The following is a 22,355-nucleotide window of genomic DNA, read 5'->3' on the forward strand; positions in this document are numbered from 1 at the left end:
TTTGTATAGTTTGGGTTATGTATCACGGGGGAATTAATGTGTATTGGTATATGAGCATGGGGATGTGGGTTTGTGTGTGTGTGGAATAGTGGTGACAGGGAGGCAGTTAAAATCCTCCCTGTAAAAACATGTGGGAATGTGGCTGGAGCCGTGAATTGAATACATGATTAAATGATTAATTAAGGCTCCAGGCACAGGTGTATAAATAGGGTTATCACGGGTGAGAAAGGAGTTAGTGTGTTCGGAGGCAGAACGAGGGTCGGGAGGTAAAGCAAAGCTTAAACAATTTGTACACATGCTGGTAATATACCAGCACGATACTTGTTTGGTTTTGTGTCTGTTTTGTTTGTCTATTTGCTTTGGCCACTGTGCTGTTTGTTTGTGCAAGTGTTTTGTTTTGTTTAAAACTTTGATTTAATAAAGAAACTAGCGCATTTGTGTCTCGCCCCGCAGTACTTGCCTTTGTTGTGGGTAACTTCTTCCGGGACTGACGTCACAACACAAGCCATCGTGTGACACCCTGTTTCTGACATTGCTCATTAAACATGCTATATGTATTAGTAAAAAACAATTGACGCAAAATCGTTTTTGTTAAAGATGCATAAACTAACTAATTCCACAACTGAACCCAGAGGTCCCATAAAGCATACTCTGTTAGGGGCTCCCGAGTGGCGCATCCAGTAAAAGCACTCGCTAGAGTGCAGGATGCGCTCTATAGCCTGGATGTTGCGAGTTCGAATCCAGGCTATTCCACAGCCGACCGTGGACGGGAGCTACCAGGGGCCGGGCGCCTGCGGGCTTGCCTATAAGCTGCCCAGAGCTGCGTTGTCCTCCGACACTGTAGCTCTAAGGTGGCTACATGGTGAGTCTGCAGTGTGAAAAAGAAGCGGTCGGCTGATGGCACACGCTTCAGAGGACCGCGTGTGTTCATCTTCGCCCCTCTCGAGTCAGCGCAGGGGTGGTAGTGGGGAGCTGAGCCTAAAAATAATTGTGCATTTCAAATTGGGGAGAAAATAATAAAAAATAACGACTAAATTTATATATATATAAAAAAAAAATCATACTCTGTTGTTCAGAATTGTTTACTATACTTCTGAAAGTTTTCACCATGCTTTTTTCATTGTGACATTAAACTGTGGTGCAAGTGCTTACCACTTCTGTTCTTTGTGGTAAGGTAACTATTATGATTAAATGAGCACAATAGATAAAAAACGATTTATTCAATGTATGTTATAGGCATTAATGTAATAATGTGTCCTAAAACCCATCTTCCCTTGTACAAGGTGTGAGCACCTTTTTTGAGTGGAAGGTATATGCGGCAGATATGTCTTTGATAGAAACAGCTTAATTTATTTGAGGTTTGCCCACTGACGATGGGAATGAGAATGTAGAGATGGGAGCTAACAAGATTGAAGTTCTTGCAGGCATCAAGTAAAGACCCTGGTCGCCCACGCCTCTGTTGTAAAACGAGATTGTTATATTGAAGTATCTGAATTAGAACTACATGTTATAAAATCATTTAAAGTATAAACTGTAACTTTACATATACAGTGAAGCGATTTGTAACCTTATTCTTACCTGCTTGTAGTAAAAACAGTGTTGGAGATGACTCATTGGTTTTGGCTGATGAAGCAGGAATTTTTTGCTGGTCAGCAATTTAAAAGCCAAGATGCTCTCTATAATGAGTGATCTCGTTAATATTAACGAATGAAATACCTTTCAGATAACAGAAGATAGGAGTTTATATTAAAATAAACATTTTCTATATATAACAGAAATTAATTAGAACCTGGCAAGAAGGCGGCTGGGATGTCTTAAAACCTGCTTCAACTGGATTTTGTATGAACAGAGAAAAAGGTCAGACTTAGTTCAGTCACTATAAAACTGTTACATTCTAATATGTTAACAGTGGCTTGAATTTAGATGAAAATAACTGGACCTGCCATTAAAAGCTTAAATGACTTCACAACAGATCAATGGAGTAAAACAAAATTATTGAAGTATCTGAATTGGAAATATATGTTACGAAGTCGTTTAAAGTTAAACTGTTGAAAGAACATATTAAAAGTTTATTATAACAGATGCCTGACATTGAAAATGTTGTAAACATATTGTTAAGACACATTTGAGATAATGCTCATTTAATTTAATCAATTTAAGAATTAGTTCAGTTTCTGTCTCCAGACATTACAATATCAATTAAACTAAAGAATATACATGTTTAGTTTATGTAAAGGTTTTACTGCAACAAAAAACAGAGGAACTGTTAAGTTAGAATGTAAGACAATAGAGTGTAAACTGTATTGGATAACTTTAGCATACAGTAAACTTACTGAAGGAATAGAACTAATTATCTGCTTACAAGCAAAAGCGGTGCTAGACCTGGAAAGTTCTTTTTGGCAGTCAAAGCGAGATTTACTTGTCGTCAGCAGTTTGGAATCCAAGGACTTTATATCATAGAAATTAATGAAAACTTGGCAGCTGAAGCGAGCATTTCATTTAAATTAGAAAAGCTGTCTACAGTATCAGTTCTTATCAGGCAGGTAGCGACTTTAATTGGTGATGTTTGAGAGCCAAAAAATGACTTTATGCGGTGAATTTGGAAAAGTGCTTACAGTGAATCCTGTGAACTTTGGTTCACCTGACTTTTAGAAAGGAGGGGTTGAAAAAGAGAACTATGAGATCATGTTCCAATATTTTTGGAAAGAAGTTATATCCAATTAATTCTTAAGGTTGTTATGTAACTCCAATTAGTTTAAAAAAAAGAGTTGACCAGATCCTTCTAGAATATATCATTAACTCAAAGATAAGAACTGTGAAGACAGATTGATGATCAGATTTAATTGGGACTTCTGATGTATTCAATGGAGTGAAACTCCTATATAAGCCCAGAGCAAGACACCATTCATTACCATTGATCTTGATCTTGCAAGCTGACGTGATCCATGCTCTGAGGGTCTATGAAAAACGGCTTGCTGTTTGGTCCGATGTTAGAAGTATCTGCCTTTTGAAGACAGCTCTTATTTTTCAATATATCCTACACTCACTTCCATATACTGGAAGGTAAGCTTATATTTGAATTTATATCTTGTTTATATTGGATGCATTGCTATAAGGTATAGAAATTATATTCTAGTCTTAAGAGAGTGATATATTGTATGTTGTAGGATTTAGCGGTGGGCGCTTTAGCTTTTTGCATTTTATAGCCTAAGGGCTAAGCATGTGATAACCATATTTGTATTACTGTATTGAAGTACTAATGCTGTTAAACCTGTAAAAGCACTGGATAGCCCAGATTGCTTATTACTTGGGATTTAAGGTGGTCTGCGCAACCAACCAATCCAATTTTTAAAGCATTTAATAAACCAAAAAGAGCACTACTACTGCTCTGATTCATTAAAACTTCAAATTAAATGAGTCTGTGTGATTTTCTTGATTATTAAAAAGTTGTCTGGACATATAGTACACCCAGTGCACGAACAAAACCACAGGAGTTTAAAACATCTCTGCCCTCCATAAAACGTCTCCCCTGGGTTTAAGAGTGTGCTCAGAGCATATATATATATATATATATATATATATATATATATATATATATATATATATATATAGTACGTGCAATTCTGACAAGTGTTTTAATTATAATGAAAACTAACTTTGTGAAGCTTCTCAATATTATACAGTGCCAACAAATATATAGTTTTTTCACATAAAAAGCTTAAACCTCTGTTCATCCTGCCAACATTCTGCTGTTGAATATTTTTTTTATGATTTTATCTAAGTAATATTAAAACAAAACCAGTGATTATCCACAACTGGATACAGGCTGTTCGATAATAAATCCCTTTAAATTCAGAGATTCACGCATGCATGGTAAAGGTGATGTGTACTTTTTTCCCTTTTTTTACATTTCAATATTTTTCAAATGTATTATTCCAATGATGATACTGACTGTATTTTATTTATAAAACACAGTGAAAGCATGGTAAAGGATAGGTGATCATTGTAAAAGCACAGATAGGTGTAGTAAAGCAAATACAAAAGAAACTTGGCAAGCCATTGGAAACTGCTGTATAGTATAACCATGGGGAAAACTTTAACATGCAAATTTCTTGCGGTAATTTTATAAGGGCTGTGTGTGGATTCCCGCAAGGTGAAAGAAGCTGTTTTTTAAAAGGCTGAATAAACATTCCAGCAACAACAACTCCCCCCTTTCTTTTCTCCTTTCACCCTTGATTTTCTTTTCATTTCTAGACCCTGTCAACACCAGTGATCTTGAATGGAGTATCTGGCTGCTGTAATCATCATTATTATTATTACTGCTTGGCCTGTATAAACCGCGCGAGTCAAGCCGCGCTTGGGGGGGGGGATCTGCTCTGACAGAATTTTCATTGCTATTTAAATAGAAATGAGGCAGCCGGCTACCCTCTAATCCCCAGCACGCAAACAAGTGCCGATCCAGGGGAGCATGTCCTTTCCAGAGCCAGCCGGCAGCTCTGATTGACTCATTTTCTTTTGTCCTGCATAACCCCGGCCTGGGCTGCCTTCCTTCAGTTTCCAACGCTTTTCTCCACTTGAAGTCACCTTTTTCATTTGCATTTCTGTGTGTGGAATAAAGTGGCTGTGCATTTGGTCTATATACTGGACATGGCAAGTGTATTTTCATCTAAAACAAAGCACACTGTACTAATGGTATGAGGCTGTGTGACAAAGAGAGAGTGAACTCTTGTTTTAGATCTCCCTTCCGACCGGTGAGGGCACTGGGGAGGAGAAGCAGGCAGAGCCGCGGTGCGCAACGTCACAGACCCGGTCGGGAAGCGCGCTGGCAATCACGCATTGGCTGATGGCGGTTGCCCTCGCTGACCAATGGGGACGGGACGGGGCGTACAAAAGGGGGCATGGCCCGGGGTTCTGTTCCTTCTGGCAAGGTACAGTGCATGAGAGAGAGAGAGAGAGAGAGAGAGAGAGAGAGCGAGAGAGAGAGAGAGAGAGAGAGAGAAAAACCAGCAGGGAATTGAAAGACGGGTCGTTTTGTGGTTTAACTTTCCTGCTAACCCCTTTTTACTCTTTGTGTATTTTTAGAGCACTAAACGGGACGCTCCGGGAATACGTTTGGAGGAGCGACAACCCGGAAGTGCTGAGTAATTATCGCGTGTGTTTCCCGTTCTTGGATTTATACAAAGACGATGGACTATTTTTGTTGTTTGTTTATTTTGGGACTGCAACCCCTTTCTCTTTATTTGGTCGGGTTACACATTGTTGTGTACCCCGGCTTTCCCCTTCCCCCCCCCCTTGTTTATTGAATTATTATTATTATTTTGGAGTGTTTAATTGGTTACTGTGAAAATAAAGACCAAACACTTGATCAGAAGACTGGACTGGGGTCTGTTATTGTTACACTACGTACATCCTGTCACACGTGGTGTCAGAAGTGGGATGGATCCAGCTATGTTGGCAGCGGTCCTGGAGGCTTTGGACAACCAAAAAGAGGCTGAGGAACAGAGGAGGGAGGAGCGCTACACAGCCCTCATCAAGAGGGTTGGGATGGGGATGACGTCGGCAGCACCAGCGTCACCCGTGATGGTGGCCCCGAAGGCTTGGGCTCAGAAAATGACGGCGGAGGATGTCCCGGGAGTACTGGGCGAGCCAACTTGGCCCCTGCTTAATTGGAGAAGCGCAAGCGGCGTACCTGGCCATGACGGACGTCGACGCCGCCCAGTACGACTTGGTGAAACAGGCTATCCTCCACCATCTTAACATAACGGGGGAGACCCACCGGGTCAGGTTCCGGGAGTTCCGGCTGCCACCGAACACCCGGCCCAGGGTGGTGGCGCAGCGGTTGTGCGACCACATGGGGCAATGGCTGAACCCCAGCCAGAAAACCGGGGTCCAGATGGGGGAGGCCATTGTTATGGAGCAGTTCTGCCATGTGGTCGGGGCTGAAACGCAGGCCTGGATTCGCCGGCACAACCCCGCTACCCTGGACCAGGCCGTGGCGTTGGCTGCTAGACCTCCGACCCCATTGGGCCCTCCGGCCCCCTTACCATGGCGGCAGAGGTTGGCCCCCAGCTGGGGTAAAATGTTTTCCCCCGCCCCGCTGTCATACCAACAGCAGGACAGATATGTACCACCCTTGCCTTCTGCCCCACCCGTTTGTTTTAGGTGCCAGCAGCCGGGACACATCGCCAGGTACTGCCCGGCAGCCATGGAGTGCGACGTGGCTGCGTGTCACCTGGCATCGGAGACAGGTAGGAAATGGGGAAATGGTCGGGAGGGCCCGTGTATGGTTGATATTATGCTGGGGAAGGTGAAAACCCACGCGTTAGTGGACACCAGGTGCGATCAAACTTTGATTTGGACAGTTCTCCTCGGCGGTGTGTCGTGGCAGCCACAGGACAGGTGGCGATCTCCTGTATCCATGGGGACATGGCAACATACCCCACCCTAAAAGTATATTTATTGGTAGGTCCGATAAAGCGCCACCTGGTAGTGGGGGTGGCCAAAAAGTTACCACACCCGATCATTCTGGGTCGAGACTGGCCGCAATATAAGGATTTAATAAAAATATCAGCAGCCTCGACCACACGTGTAAACACGGCAGACCCCCGGGGAAAGGAAGTAATTGGCACCATTTTTCCTTTCCATGCAGAACTGTTTTCTCCACTTTTTTGTCCTAGGAAAACACACAAGGAGAGACAGAGGGAAAAGTGGGAAGGCACATTGATCAGACACGGTTGGGGCCTGGCGGGAGAAGGGTCTGATGGTCCGAAACGGCAATCGAAGGGGGTGGGAACGCAGTGTGACCGGGCGGGCGAGGTTACTGGACCCTTGAGGGCGGAGACTGCTCCAGCCCCTGTCAATATCTCGGACGTGTGGGCCTCAAGCGCGGACCTAGTGTGGGAGCAGAACAACGACTCCACACTGGTGCATGCTTGGGAACAGGTTCGGTCTATTGAGGGTAAGGATGTTGACGGCATCGGGACGCTGGTATATCCCCACTTTGTTGTAGAGGGGCACTTGCTATATAGGGTAAATCTAGCCCAGGGCATAGGACAGCCTGTCAAACAGTTGATGGTTCCCCCGTCCTGTCGACCAGAGGTCATGAGGCTGGCGCATGACGTTCCCTTTGCAGGACACCTTGGTGTTGACAAGACGAGGGACCGAATACTGGCTCGATTTTATTGGGTAGGACTCTATACTGAGGTGGCGAAATATGTAGTCACCTGCCCGGAATGCCAGAGAGTAGCGCCGGGTCGAGTGCACCCCTCCCCTTTGGTCCCACTGCCTATTGTCTCCACTCCCTTCGAACGCGTTGCAATGGACATAGTTGGGCCAGTGCTGCCTTCTGATTCCAGGTACACACACATATTAGTGATGGTGGATTATGCAATGCGGTACCCGGAAGCAGTTCCTTTGCAGTCCACTAGTGCCACTGCAATTGCGAAAGAGTTGAGTCAGATTATGGCTAGAGTAGGGATTCCCAAAGAAATACTAACTGATCACGGAACGAACTTTTTATCAAAAACGCTACAGCAGGTATATAAAATTCTAAAGATACGCCCCATCAGGACGTCTGTTTATCATCCCCAAACGGACGGTCTGGTGGAGCGTTTTAACGAAACATTGAAGCAAATTTTGAGACGGTTTGTGAGTCAAGAGCAGAAACATAGGGCTACTCTTCTTCCTTACCTACTCTTCGTGTGTAAAAGAGGTGCCTCAGAGCTCAACGGGATTTTCCCCCTTTGAGTTGTTATATGGTCGGCAGCCATGGGGCATCCTCGACCTGTTGAGAGAAGGTTGGGAAGAACACAAAAGCTCCTCTAAAAATGTAGTGCAGCATGTGCTCCTACTACGGGATCGGCTTGATTTAATTGGTCGCTTGGCTCAAGACAATCTTAGATCGGCTCAACATCGGCATCAGCAGCATTACGATACTAATGCACGAATTCGAACCTTTCGACCAGGAGATAAAGTAATGCTGCTTCTTCCGTCATTGGAATCAAAACTGTGTGCTAAGTGGCAGGGGCCATACGAGGTGATACGGGCTGTAGGACTAGTAAATTATGAAATTAGGCAACCTGATTGCCGAAACAAAACAGAAATTTACCATGTCAACTTATTAAAGCCCTGGAAGGCAAGGGAGGTCTTATTCATAGCCCCAGGCGAGATGGAGGATGACCTAGGACCCTGCATAGAGGCCCCTAGCCCCAGTCAGATTTCAATGGGGGAACAGTTACTTCCGGATCAGCAGGAGGAATTGATCGGGAAATTTGGGGATGTGTTTTCTGACGGTCCCGGCAGAACTAACCTTACCGAATATGCTGTTATTACTCCGCCAGGGATCACTGTTCGGGAGAGGCCCTACCGGATCCCAGAAAGCCGTCGGAGTGGCGTCCAGAACGAGGTGATGGTGATGCTCGAACTTGGGGTCATTGAGCCTTCCAGAAGCGAGTGGTGCAGTCCCATTGTTATAGTGGCTAAGAAGGACGGCACTAATCGCTTCTGTGTGGACTTTCGAAAGTTCAATGCTATTGCCAAGTTCGACGCCTACCCCATGCCTCGGATCGACGAACTCCTCGACCGACTGGGGACGGCCAGGTTTATCTCAACTTTGGACCTGACGAAGGGATATTGCCAGATCCCGTTGACTCGCAATTCATGTGAGAAAACATCATTTTCAGCTCCGGGTGGACTGTTCCATTTTAAAACCATGCCATTTGGGCTACATGGTGCGCCTGCTGCCTTTCAGAGACTGATGGACGAGGTGTTACATCCCCATCGTGAGTATGCAGCAGAGTATATTGACGATGTGGTTATATATAGCTCCACCTGGAGAGAGCATGTAATTCGACTCACAGTCGTCCTTCAGTCTCTAAGGGCTGCCTGGCTGACAGCCAACCTGAGGAAATGTGCGTTTGCTAAATTAGAGACCCAGTACCTAGGATTTATCATGGGAAACGGACGGGTGAAACCCGTGGCCACCAAGGTCCAGGCTTTGGTGGACGCGGTCCCCAGAACCAAGTCCCAGGTGAGGTCACTACTGGGATTGGCTAGTTATTACCGCTGCTTTATCCCCGAGTATGCCACCGTAATCAATCCCCTGGTAGACCTCACTAAGAAGTGTGCGCCAAATTTAGTTAAGTGGTCAGCGGAGTGTCAGGGAGCGTTTGAGACCATTAAACAAAAATTGTGCCAGGCTCCTGCGCTAATATCACCAGATTTTAGCAAGAGATTCCTCCTCCATACTGACGCGTCAGAGGTTGGTTTGGGGGCGGTCTTGTCCCAGAAAGTTAATGGGGTGGAGCACCCCATTCTCTACATCAGCAAGAAAATGCTTCCTCGGGAGAGCAATTACTCGGTTGTGGAGAAGGAGTGCCTGGCCATTAAATGGGCAACTCACTCCCTCATATATTACTTACTTTGACATTCATTTGATCTGGTCACGGACCACACCCCACTCAGATGGTTAAGCACCATGAAGGATAGCAATGCTCGAATAACTCGGTGGTATTTCACATTTCAGCCATACACGTGTATTATATGGTACATCGTGCAGGGAAAGATCACCAAAATGCGGATTATTTTTCCCGGGAGGGGGGAGTAATGGGAATGGTAGATTTGGCCGAGTGTTCCTTCAGCTCCACTCTGAGCGGTGGGATATGTGACAAAGAAAGAGTGAACTCTTGTTTTAGATCTCCCTTCCGACCGGTGAGGGCACTGGGGAGGAGGAGCAGGCAGAGCCGCGGTGCGCAACGTCACAGACCCGGTCGGGAAGCGCAGTGGCAATCACGCATTGGCTGATGGTGGTTGCCCTCGCTGACCAATGGGGACGGGACGGGGCATACAAAAGGGGGCATGGCCCGGGGTTCTGTTCCTTCTGGCAAGGTACAGTGCATGAGAGAGAGAGAGAGAGAGAGAGAGAGAGAGAGAGAGAGAGAGAGAGAGAGAAACCAGCAGGGAATTGAAAGACGGGTCGTTTTAACTTTCCTGCTAACCCCTTTTTACTCTTTGTGTATTTTTAGAGCACTAAACGGGACGCTCCGGGAATACGTTTGGAGGAGTGACAACCCGGAAGTGCTGAGTAATTATACAAAGACAACGGACTATTTTTGTTGTTTGTTTATTTTGGGACTGCAACCCCGTTTCTCTTTATTTGGTCGGGTTACACATTGTTGTGTACCCCGGCTTTCCCCTCCCCCCCCCTTGTTTATTGAATTATTATTATTATTTTGGAGTGTTTAATTGGTTACTGTGAAAATAAAGACCAAGCACTTGATCAGAAGACTGGACTGGGGTCTGTTATTGTTACACTACGTACATCCTGTCACAGGCTGGTATAAGAATCATCTGAACACATCAGTATTCACTTGCTGGTACTCAATGGCAGTATCATGGGACCAGACCAGAACCAGCTTGTGTGTTCTTTTATCTGGACCACTGTACTGTGCAGTATCTGTTCCAAATGCATTGCGGTGCCATTGATGTGGTCTGCTAAAGGTTCACCTAGGGTTCCTTCCGGGTGGTAAACATGATTCAATGCTATCTCAATGTCATTTTGTGTCAGGGGTTTGTGAGATATCCACAGTGCTGATGTCTTTACAGCTATGGCTAAATGTTTTGCATCACTAAGAACTTTAGGATCGAGACATCATTAAAAAAAAAAAAAACTATATGAACATAATTTTTTATTATCTTCATATAGTTATTTGACATCATGTAATTAAAGAAACAATAAAATCTTATCGTAAAAGTCTACTGGAAGCCATGTTAGATTTTGAAATGTCAAATTCTTCAAGTTTTTCGTTAAGTATATGGAAAACTACAAAGCGTTGTGTAATTCAATATGTTAACGTAACATTCTTCAGCAGGTTTCATTCGACTTTGTGTAGCAAAGTTAATCCTATAGAGTGATGCAACCCTATTGGCCATAGCTGCAGACTCAAGCAGCAGCTGCACAGCCCAGTTAAATTGCAATTAGCAGCAGCTTTGCATTCTGTTCCATACACTGAAGAGCGTGCTGGAGCATGGGCGGGGGAGTTTTCTATCATTTTGGCTGCGAATTTCCTATAAAATGTCTTTCCAATGATAGTTACTTCTTACAAGCATACCATGTAGTGACCATACTGTGTTCCCTCAAGTTGGGCATGGAGAGATCTGTTTTAACTGCTGTGGTTACGGAGGTATCAGAACTTGAGAGAAAGCAGGTGAATAGAAGTACTTCACAAAAACAACCCATTTGATTTTGGGTTTATTGTTTGTGTATCCCTTATGTAACGAGCGCTACCATTATGGATTTGGTCCTTTTGGTGAGATGAAATGTGGTGTGAAACTACATACTTGGGTCGTACCCGGGTCGGCAGCGACCCACCTGAGGATGTGGGTCAACACTCTTTGACCCGGGTTGAGCAAGACAAAATGCATGACGGCCATTCGTAAGCCGACGCTGTAGCAAACAGCACACCTGCGTGAAGGTTTCCACATTTATGTTGACTGAGACACACCATGAGCCAGATTGCAGCAGGGATGAAGAAACATTCGCTCTTATCAACATTTGGGTCAACGATTCGATCCAGAGAAGCTTGGATGGAAGCGTCTGTAACAAGCTGCTTCCGGGGCATTGTGTATGCGCATTGTGGATTTGCACCTGTCACCCAAGTCTACCCTGTTTCTTCAAAAAGCACTGTGAAATTGCATCGCCCACCCGCATGAAAATGAATAGTCTAGAAAATTAAACAATTTACAGGAAAATATTTGCTTTTTACATGCTTTATAAAGTCTAAAAGCTATTTTACAGTTGTAAAGCGTATTATTGCTTCTGTTTAACTCAGCTGTCAAGGCTGCATTACAAAGCCCCAGACCACAGCTAAGTCTTGTGCTTTGCATGGGTGGAGGTGTAAGGGTAGGTCTGATTGTAGATCCCCAGGTTGCAAGCACATTTCATGTAACATTTATTTCCCTGATTACGAACTATAGTCCAGCATATTTTCAGATTCCAGCAAGATACTCAAGTCCGCTGTTCTCTATCGGGACTTCCGTCGCGCAATGCGTGGGACTTAAAGAGAGCTGGGAAGTAGTTTTTCTACTTAGAGTCAATGGAGTGGTGTCGGATCAGACTGCTTTTGAGTTGATTTTTTCCATGTTTAAAAATAGAAGAACTTATTAAGTCTGTTTTACTCTTGACGTCAGTTTTTATATATTTTAATTTTTTATTTCACGTAGATCTTTTACTGCTGTAACTTCTCTGTCAGTATATATAAAAAATTAATTAATAAGAAATAGACTCTTAGTTATTTCATTTAACTGATTTTAGAGAATTTTTTAATATAATTAAATTAGATAATTGTGAATTCTGGAATCAATCAAGCTACTTATTTAATGTAATAATATTCATATTAGAAATAACGACTGCTGTAGACTAAGTACATTTGCATCAGTAAAGCAAAATATAATGCTTATTACCATACTGCTGCAGTAAATAAAGTATGTAAACATTATACTGCAATCACCAAACATTTTTACACAGCACTAGAAAACCTGTGATCTTAACTGTGCATGCGTGGATGAAGGATTATGTTCAGAAGGTTCATTTTTCTTATTAATTACGTCATGTCATCATTCACCAGGTTAATCTATTTCTTCCATGGACTCTGGGCAACAGTGAAACAGACTTAAAAAGTTTTAAAAAATTTTAAACTGAGAAAATCAGCCCAATCCGACCCCTTTTCCAAATACACAGTACTTAGAGAGACTTGATGTGAAGTGTTCTGTAGGTTTTGCATGTAAAGTGTTTGAAAGCTATTCCAGACAGAGCAGGCCTGTGTGGGCTCGCACACCAGAGAGACCTGCAGCAGAACTGAGTGAGTGAGTACCAGGCTCACCGCTGCTTCCACTTCTCTGCCTCAGTGACTGATTGCATCATTTGATTAATGTTATTCACTAAAATATTGTTTTATTCTACCCAAAAACCGAAGTCAGCAATGAGACTGATTAAAAAATGTAAATTCTGATGGCTTGCGCAGGTTTGTTGTGCAAATACAGTGTCTCCCGGGGGGCTGAAGAGAGAGGTGGGGGGGGGGTGATCCGATATCAAAGCCATTTCCAAATTTACAAAAGAAAGCTTGTGAAAGGCAGCAAGAATGGGCCTCCTGCTGTGGAGTGTGGAATATTAAACTTCTCTAATTAAAAAAATCTGTCTTTCTTACTTGAGGTGTTCACAGTGTTTATCTTGGTAGGAGGGGGGGTGTGGGGGGGGGGGGGGTGTGGGGTGGGTGATGCTGGCAACACAATACTGCTAAAACCCACCCCAATATTAATCAACTATGTTTACTAGAACGCCTTGTCTGTCAAGCACTCCCAGCTATGAAGCCAACCTGTGAGACAGGGTTTTCATAAACTAAACTAGATTTTGATGCACACCGTACTCCCAGCCCCACAACAAATACAATGAAAAAAAGAAGATTCTATGAGTAAATAGCTTTGAATTACATTTTCAGTTGTTTTATTTTTTACTTGAGTACAGGAATTGCACCTGTTCTAGTTACACCTATAGTCATCTTGTACAGAATGTAACCAAGGAAATATCAACTAAAGTGTATCTAAAGACATGAGTCTGCAGGTACCCGCCTCCTTTACGCATGCAGGGTTTGTCAGGACTCTCAGGGTTGCTGTTGCCTGCGTCCCCGGGATGCACGTCTGTCAGCCTGATGCGTCCAGCCTCACCCCACACAGCGTGTCAGCCTACACCCTGAGGTGGGTCCCTGGGATTGTGACCCGGGTAGTCAGGCGTGCCAGTGTGAAAGGGGGTTATGAGTTGCGACTGTTCACTTGACCTCTTGTGTACGGTTACGTGTTTTGCTGAAATCCATTTCAGGCTTTCTTGTTGACTGCTTCCCAAGCATAAGCAACTGTGTTTGAAAGACGTTAGTGGCTGCTGACAGAAAGAAATGGCTCTGAAGTTTAATGCATTTTTTTCGCTGTCTGTTTGGATGCACTGTAGTTTCAATACTGCTAAGTTTAAGGGTTGCTTGTAATTCTTGACAGGATTAATGGTCGTAGTTCTGATGTTGTGTACTGGTATTTCTTTTTCAAATTAGCTAGAGAAAAATAAAGAAATGCGGTCATTTAAATCTCCATATGAGACGAACGTATTAAACATGTAAAAACAATGAGCCCCACTCGAGTTAAGCTTGATAATTGTGTTGATGCAGTTTTATGAAATGTAACAAAAGTAGGATTTCACTTCCCACTTTCCTAGAACTCAGTGTTCTGGCACGGAGAGCAGAGCACTCATAGTTTGTAATCAGCAAGTTAGTTCAGGAAACTCAGTAGAAAAAATGGACTTTCAGTTTTTTTTAAAATTGAGAGTCCTGGACCCTCAATGGGAAAAGGTTTTGGAGGGCTTTCTTATTATATATTTGTCTTTAAATCTGCTAGCCCCGCTTTCTCAATAAGCTACTAACAACCAAACGTGCAAGATGGGCCGAATGGCCTCCTCTCGTTTGTAACCTTTCTTATGTTGTTATGTTCTTTTTGTATATATACACAGAGAGAGTAGGTGGGGCTAGCCAAGGTCACATTGTCACAAGACTTAGGTTTCACCGGACAAGCTCAATGTGTGCTCAAAACCAGGCACCATTTAGAGAAAAATAATACTGGAGTCACAGAACCACTCAGAGTGACTGCAACCTGAGAACTCAACTCAGGAGTTAAAGATTTATCCCAGGTGCTTTTAAACTTATTTTAGAGGATTTCAGTGATCCAGGCCTGATGAATGAAACATGAAAAGCTGCCTGACTAGTACTTGAGCCCGGGGGACTCTTTTTTAGATTTGACTTAATTTCCATATTAATTCGTGCAAATGCTTCTAGCACCATGAACACTTACCAAAGGTGTTGGAGATCAAACAACAGCACAGTGAATTCTGACAGCACTGCTGATAAATGAATGCACAGACTGGCACAGTTATTAGAATATATTCCTTTACAGAATTACATATACTGGAACTCTCTGTGATATTCAAACATGGGCTGTCCTTAACATGGAGGCTGTATTCTGTGATATGTAAAAGATACGCTGTGGGACACTTTATTAGGACGTGTTCCTAATATCATGTTGGACCACTGTTTGCCCTGATCACAGCCTTGACACAACTAATTCAACATATGAGAGCTACTACATGCTCTCTTGGTCCTATTCCTACAAAAATATTGAAATATGTTCTTGGTGTTATTATTACCTGCATTTTAAAAATGATAAATGGTTCGCGTTCCTCTGGTATAGTTCCCTCAGCACTTAAGGTAGCTGTGGTAAAGCCTATGCTTAAGAAACACAATTTGGACCCTAAAGTCCTCAATAACTCGGCCAATCTCCAACCTATCATACTTAAATAATGTTCTAGAGAGAGTTGTTGCAATTCAATTACAAAAAATTCTAACTCTTAACGGTATATTCGAGAAGTTTAAGTCTGGTTTTCGTGCTGCACAAAGCACCGAGACGGCCCTTGTCAGAGTTCTGAACGATCTGCTGATAAGCTCTGACTCGGGCTTTCTATCAGTATTAATTCTTCTAGATCTAAGTGCTGCCTTTGATACTGTAGACCACTCTATTCTACTGAATCGTCTTGAAAGCACAGTAGGACTGTCTGGTCTTGTCCTATCCTGGTTCAGATCTTATCTGTCTGATAGGTTTCTGTTCATCTCTATTGGGGAGGTAAAATCGGCATTATCGGAAGTTGCCTGTGGTGTTCCACAGAGCTCCATACTAGGTCCCTTGCTGTTTTCATTATATATGCTACCTTTAGGTGACATTATCCGCAGACACGGAGTGAACTTCTATTATTATGCTGATGATACCCAGCTATATTTGTCCCTAAAGCCTGGAATTTCTTCTGCCTGGGTGTTATTAGCTACTTGTCTTACAGACGTCAAGCATTGGATGTCACAGAATTTTCTAATGTTGAATTCAGATAAAACAGAGGTTATGCTAGTGGGCTCTGTGAGGGTGACCCAAGCAGTTGTGGTTTGCAGAACAGAATAAAATAACTCCAAAATACCAAGCTCCTCCCATAGCTACACCATTCACCAAGGAGAGGAATAATAAATAACATAGAAATAACTTGTATAAAACATTAACATAAGTTATATTAAACCCACATATTAATTTACACAATGCGCATCCATTTTTGGAAATAAATCAAATTATAAACAATATAAACTCATATTGAATTATAAAAATAGCCTTTCCCCCCTACTAGAGAAAAGTGAGTGCGCTCCCATTCTGAATCCTAATATTAGGTACGCGCATACCGCGCGCACCTTCTCTAGAGACAGCCATGCTTGCAGACAGACAAGACCGCATCACCCAGCCCCACCTAGCACTCAGACAAGCCACAGATTATCAAACAAACCCGGTAAGCTTTCTTTATTTTACCCATTATACTAAACACATACAACCTTTATCTTCAATAAAAGTGTGCACCCTTCTAAAGAAAGTAAAACTGTTGCATTTTGTTTTTATAACTTTTACGGTATCTGCAGGTCCCAAACAAACACAGAATACATAGCATATTGTTTGATATATTTTACATAGGCAACTGTTAGTATACCAGATTTAATATTCAATGTCCATTTTTATTAATAACTTGTTGCTTTATACAGTCCCACCAGCAGCACACCATCGTTTAGTATTATTATTTTTTAGACAGTGAGGGAGAAAGATAATGTTTCCCTCACAGGCTCACAAACCAACTAAAAGGAAATGTGGGATTACAGGAGCTCGACCCTTGCAGTCTCTCATCAAAACTAGAAATTAAGGTCATCTTTGATTCTGATCTATCATTTGAGACTCATATTAGGGAAGTATCTTTTTACCATTTGAAAAATATAGCCAAACTTAGATCAATTATTTCCGTATCTGATGCTGCAAGACTAATGCATGCCTTTATTTAATCTAGAATTCATTATTGTAATGCACTTTTTTTCTGGTGTCCCAAAACATGTAGTATCCCGCTTGCAGCTTGTTCAGATTACCGCTGCTAGAATTCTGACTAAAACCAGGAAAAGTGAACATATTACCCCTGTTTTGGCCTCTTTACACTGGCTCCCTGTGCAGTATAGAATTGATTTTAAGATTTAGCTGTTAACTTACAAGGCCCTGAATGGATTAGTACCTAGTTATTTGCAGGAGTTAATGACCCTGTATCTTCCAAACCGCACTCTGAGATCACAAGATGCGGGGCTGGTGGTTATTCCTAGGGTCAACAAAACAAGAGCTCTGAAATTATGGAATGCTCTGCTTTTCGTTTCTAAAAATGCATTTTTATAAAATGGCTTTCTTATCTTAGTGGGTTTTAATGTAACTTTAAAATTGCTGCTTTTGTATTATTATGAGTATACTGTTATTTAAACCTGTTATTTAAATGGTCGGGTTGTGGCAGTTGTATGTGTGACATGCTATACAAATGTATTGTGGTGTGTTCTTTTTATCTGATATGTACTGTACAGTGCTTTGCGATACGTTTGTATAAAAAGCGCTACATAAATGCAATAAATAAATAAAGAAATAAATAAATAAACATGGCAGAGACTCCACAAGGTGCTGGAAGGTGTTTTGAAGGATGTTAATATTTCATACAATTCATACAGAGAGGTAGGCAAAGGAGTGTGATGCTGAATGCTCTTTCTCAACTGGATTGAGATCAGGGGACTGTGGAGGCTGTGGAAGAAGTGTCTGTCATGCTCCTGATGCCTTTGCTGTAGGTTACATGGTCAGATCGCAGATCGCAGATGGATTGGAGTGAAACTACAGCGCGTGATCAGGCACCAGGAAGAAACAGCAACTTTCCATCTACAGCTCTGTGTTTAGGAATGTCTAAATACTTCAAATTGAAATTACAAGAAGCAAAAGCTCTACAACAGAAGAAAAAAAGAGAACCAGTGCTAACCAAGTATTGCTAGCAATAATATCTGATTAGCACTGCTTTAAATAGACCCTTTCAAAATGTCCAACAGATCTCTGATTTATGTCATAATTTTTTTTTTAATGTACATAGTAAAACAATCCTGAATTTCATATTTTACTTCAAAGAAGTTTCGCACCCCCAATCTGCCCCTAAGCACCTGCAGCAATAACAACATTAATCTCTAGAAATTGAATGCTGCTGCCACCATTGATTGCGTTCTGCCGCTGGCTATCCGCAGTTCAGTTAATCAAGTCTGAGCACCATACCTCAAAACAAGTAGCACAGGAGGATCGCTGTCTCTTCATCACGCGCAGGGGAATGACACACACACACACACACACAGACACAGACCCCTCGAGACATGCACTAGCAAATCCTCAGCCTTCTCTTCTAGCTCCTAATCAGCTTCTCGTTATTTAGTTAAAGGAAATTCATACCGAGGTTACACGCTATCTAAATCCGGGCCTAGTTTGCATTCCCTGCCTCTGTCTGCCTCATTTTGTTCTGGAAATTGGATTTGCCACCAGTGTGATTGAAGATTAGCTTTTTATTAGAACAACTACTTTGTTCTGCTTTGTGGTGATCCTTCCCCACTGTTTCAGGGATGCGTGACTGAGCTAAGCTGTGAGGCTCTACTAGGCCCACAAGACACGGGAGTCTTAGCATTGTGGTATGTGTTGCCATCTGCACTCGTTTTGTCAGGAGGGGCACAGGTAAATTTAAGCATATCCGCTCGTCAATTTAGTTTACTACATCCCAATGTGTAGCCATTCACTAAAGGTAATTGTCTTCAAATTTAATTTCCTTATATTTATGACTGTCCCCCTGTGGCAGAGGTTCATCTGTATCAGTACCTAAACTAAAGGTGTAATATGTCTTCTGCAATGTTTTCTTACAGACGTTTTAGCCAGTTTGACTTTAGTTTACTTTTATCAGTAAATACTCCTCACATACAGTGTGCAGGGTGAGTCACACATTCACTCCCTTACCTGGCAAAAGCACGGTCGCACAGTGTGCAGGGTGAATGACACATTCAGGGGGTCCTGTCTGTGTGAAGTCTAAGGATTCCCGAGGGAGCGTCCCATTGGCTCTGGCACTCCCGCGGGTTAGGGAGGCAAAACCGTCAGGGAGTGTTTCTCCTCCTGACGCTACAGCAGACCTTACTGGCCAGGTGCCTGGTGACCTCAAGTGGATACTTGCAGGGCTGGCCTTTGTCATCCAGAGGCCGGTAGCTTGCTGACATCCGCTCTCGACACTATCAATTGTGCATTTTTTTAATGAAGGTTCAGGTTAAGCAGGCTGTATGTTTGCGTATTCCTAGAGGCTGGCCTGCTTTTATCAAGCATTGTTCATTAAAATCATTTGCATGTTTTTGAAGATGGGACGATTATCTATTCAGGGATAGCAAGAGATTTATTAAGCAATTGTTCAGAGTGGGGTGAAACAGGCAACAAACACCCCAATAACAACTCCAAGCACCCCAAACCAATACAGATTTCAAATGTTTTGGCCCTCATGCGTATTTTGTCCTATCTATGCTTTAAAAATATCAATGAATGAAGTGACAGCAGCCTCTGTGTTCATGAGCCCATAGTGTGTCACTGGCCCACATCTCCTAACCACTGTATAATAACCACGATGCAATAAAAGCTCATCATCTTTTATATTCTGAAGGGAATTTGTCATCATTTGTATTGATTAACCCATTCGATTTTCAGAGCAGATCTCGTCGGAAGCTAGAATAGATTCTTTGGTATATCGCTTACAAAAAAACTGGAATACAACTGGATAACATTATAATTCCAGTATGTTGAAGAAACCCAAGCAGAACAGTTAGCCGCACACAGCAGTACCTGTGGTTCTGATACACGGGATGTCTGTATGGTGCTGGTATCATGATAATGCATTGCCATGGTGGGGGTCTCATAAAGTGCATAGGGTGAGAAAAATTATTCCAGTAAATACTGCCTAATATGCATTACCAGCTTTTTGTAGATTCTGCATTAAAACTGATTTCACACACATAATGGTAATTGTAATTGATTGTTTTATAGGTTTTTTTTTTAATAGCAATTATGTGAATATATTTCAGTAACCCAGTTGACACTGAAAGCATGAATGAAAAAGTAAAAACTATTCAGAAGTGTTCGTGTTTCTAAAAACTATGGGCTAGATGCTATTTACTCCAAGTCCATCACTAACCCGCTTCATTCAGAAAGGAAGAAGGCACACAATAAAATGAACAAACCAGAAATAAACACACACACACACACACACACACACACACACACACACACATCCTTCACCCCCAAATAAAAAATGTGTTTCTATCAAAAAGCTTTTCATAATCACACAGTAGTCCCTCGCTAAACCGGACATGTTTGACATCAAAGTGTCGGGTTTAAAAAACTACATCGCACATATGCATCTACAGTGCTCAATGTATTTTAAATGTAAATCATTGCATTGAAATAACACTAATGTGTTTTGGGTAGGCTACACATTACATTATGTAAAAAATATAACTCTGTACAGTAAGCCTATACAGTATACAGTACAGTAGTAAAATCAAATGAATACCTAGCGCACTTCCTTTTTACTTTAGCCTGTAGGCTACCGGGAACACAAAATAAATCATGCTGCTGCATTGTACACATTGGTGTACAATGAGAATAAAATATTATTTTAAATTGAAACTGAATGATTTTAGCTTTTTTTTAATTATTATTATTATTAGGCTAGAAAAATAACACAAAATAGACCATGGTGCCACTTTGACAAGTTATGATACAGGAGGACAATCAATTCTCATTAATACAAATTTCAAGGGACCAGCAACACATTTCGCATTATACCACTAATTCATATTATCATGAGTAGCCTATCAGTCAAATGCATACTGTCAGTTTGTATTTAAGTTAGTCAGTGGTGCAGTGCTAAATTGTGCACAATCACAATCCACCTGCACATTAATAGAATAGGTGTGTTTCCTATTCCTATACAGACACTCAGAATGAGCTCGAGGGGTTAGCGGCACTTGTGTGCAGTCTATTGCTCTCAACACATTAAGGAAACCAGAAATGTCATAACAATGTGTTTTAAAGACTTGTAAGTGTACGCTGCTTTTAGGGAAAAATAGGTATTTGGGTATTCGCCTCAAAAAGGCATTGAGTACAGCTGGCAATGCACGAGAAAAAGCTGACTGGGAAATGCCAGCAACAGCTGCCACAGTCCCTGAAAGGACCCAGAGGCATGATAATGCAAGGTGGACAATAGTTTGATCACTGCAGAGATAGCATGGCTTCTCTGGTTTCAGGTCATCTTTTAAATCAGACAGCAGCTCAAGAATGATATGGCTGCTGGGCCTGTACCTGTGCTTAACATGGTCTTCATTTAAATCAAAGAGGGTAATGCAGGTAAGAAATACCCTTTCTCTTCTCATCTTACAAATCACTTGTTCTTGCTGCAACTGTAAGTGTCGCAATTGCCGACAGCTTTAAAGCATCTCATTATAATATTTGAGAACTCCATCCGCTTAATGCAAATTTATGCAGGAACGCCCATAATTACATATGCATCTAAGGTTGAACCGCAAAGACAAACTGCTGCCGCAAAGCATTCCTTAAAAAGTGACTAACAGCATTGCGCTTGTTTAGTACCTTTCACCCTAGACTTCTCGTTTGCAACTGGTCTGCGACTATTGAGACAGGCACAACACTTTAATACATCTACCCCTTAATGTTTAGTGTTACCCTAATTTGAATACAATTTTGAACAAATACACAAATTAATAATCTTTGAATAATTTATAATGAAAGCCACTGAAATGAAGTATAGGTCGTGCATAATGCCTGGAGATCCCAGAATACATGATTCTAGTTTAAAAACTGAAAATGGATTTGTGCTACTGTGGCTAAAACCTATGATTTGATAAGTGGTACTGAAGTTTTGAGTGCACAGCCTTTGTGAAGCAAAGCTGATTGAAATAAGACATGATCAATGGTCATTGATTGGAGTAAGGGCTTTTAAACAGGGTGACGGAGATTGGGCACACAAAGTGCAGTCTTTGCAGTTCACCTCCTCCTCCCTGAGCTCCACCAGGGGGGTTGGCATTCAGACTGCCTCAGTCTGTCAATCAGAATGCAGCAATCAAGACAGTTAAAATGCTGGGTCAACTTCAGTCAGCTGTTTGATTTCAAATGAAAATGTTGTTTTTAAATACATTGTTTTCATGTTAATTGATTTGAATGCTCTTTTATGTAGGAAATCCATGCAAGATTTGAATGACAATTTTGTATCCGTAATTCCACTGCAGTTAAGAAGTGGAATTCGATGTTCAATGTTAAAGACCTCTGTTTATCACCACAGTCTCTTCTAACCATGTAAAGGCTTGCTC

The sequence above is a fragment of the Acipenser ruthenus genome, chromosome 18 (genome assembly GCF_902713425.1).
Source record: "Acipenser ruthenus chromosome 18, fAciRut3.2 maternal haplotype, whole genome shotgun sequence".
In the NCBI taxonomy this organism is placed as follows: Eukaryota; Metazoa; Chordata; class Actinopteri; order Acipenseriformes; family Acipenseridae; genus Acipenser; species Acipenser ruthenus.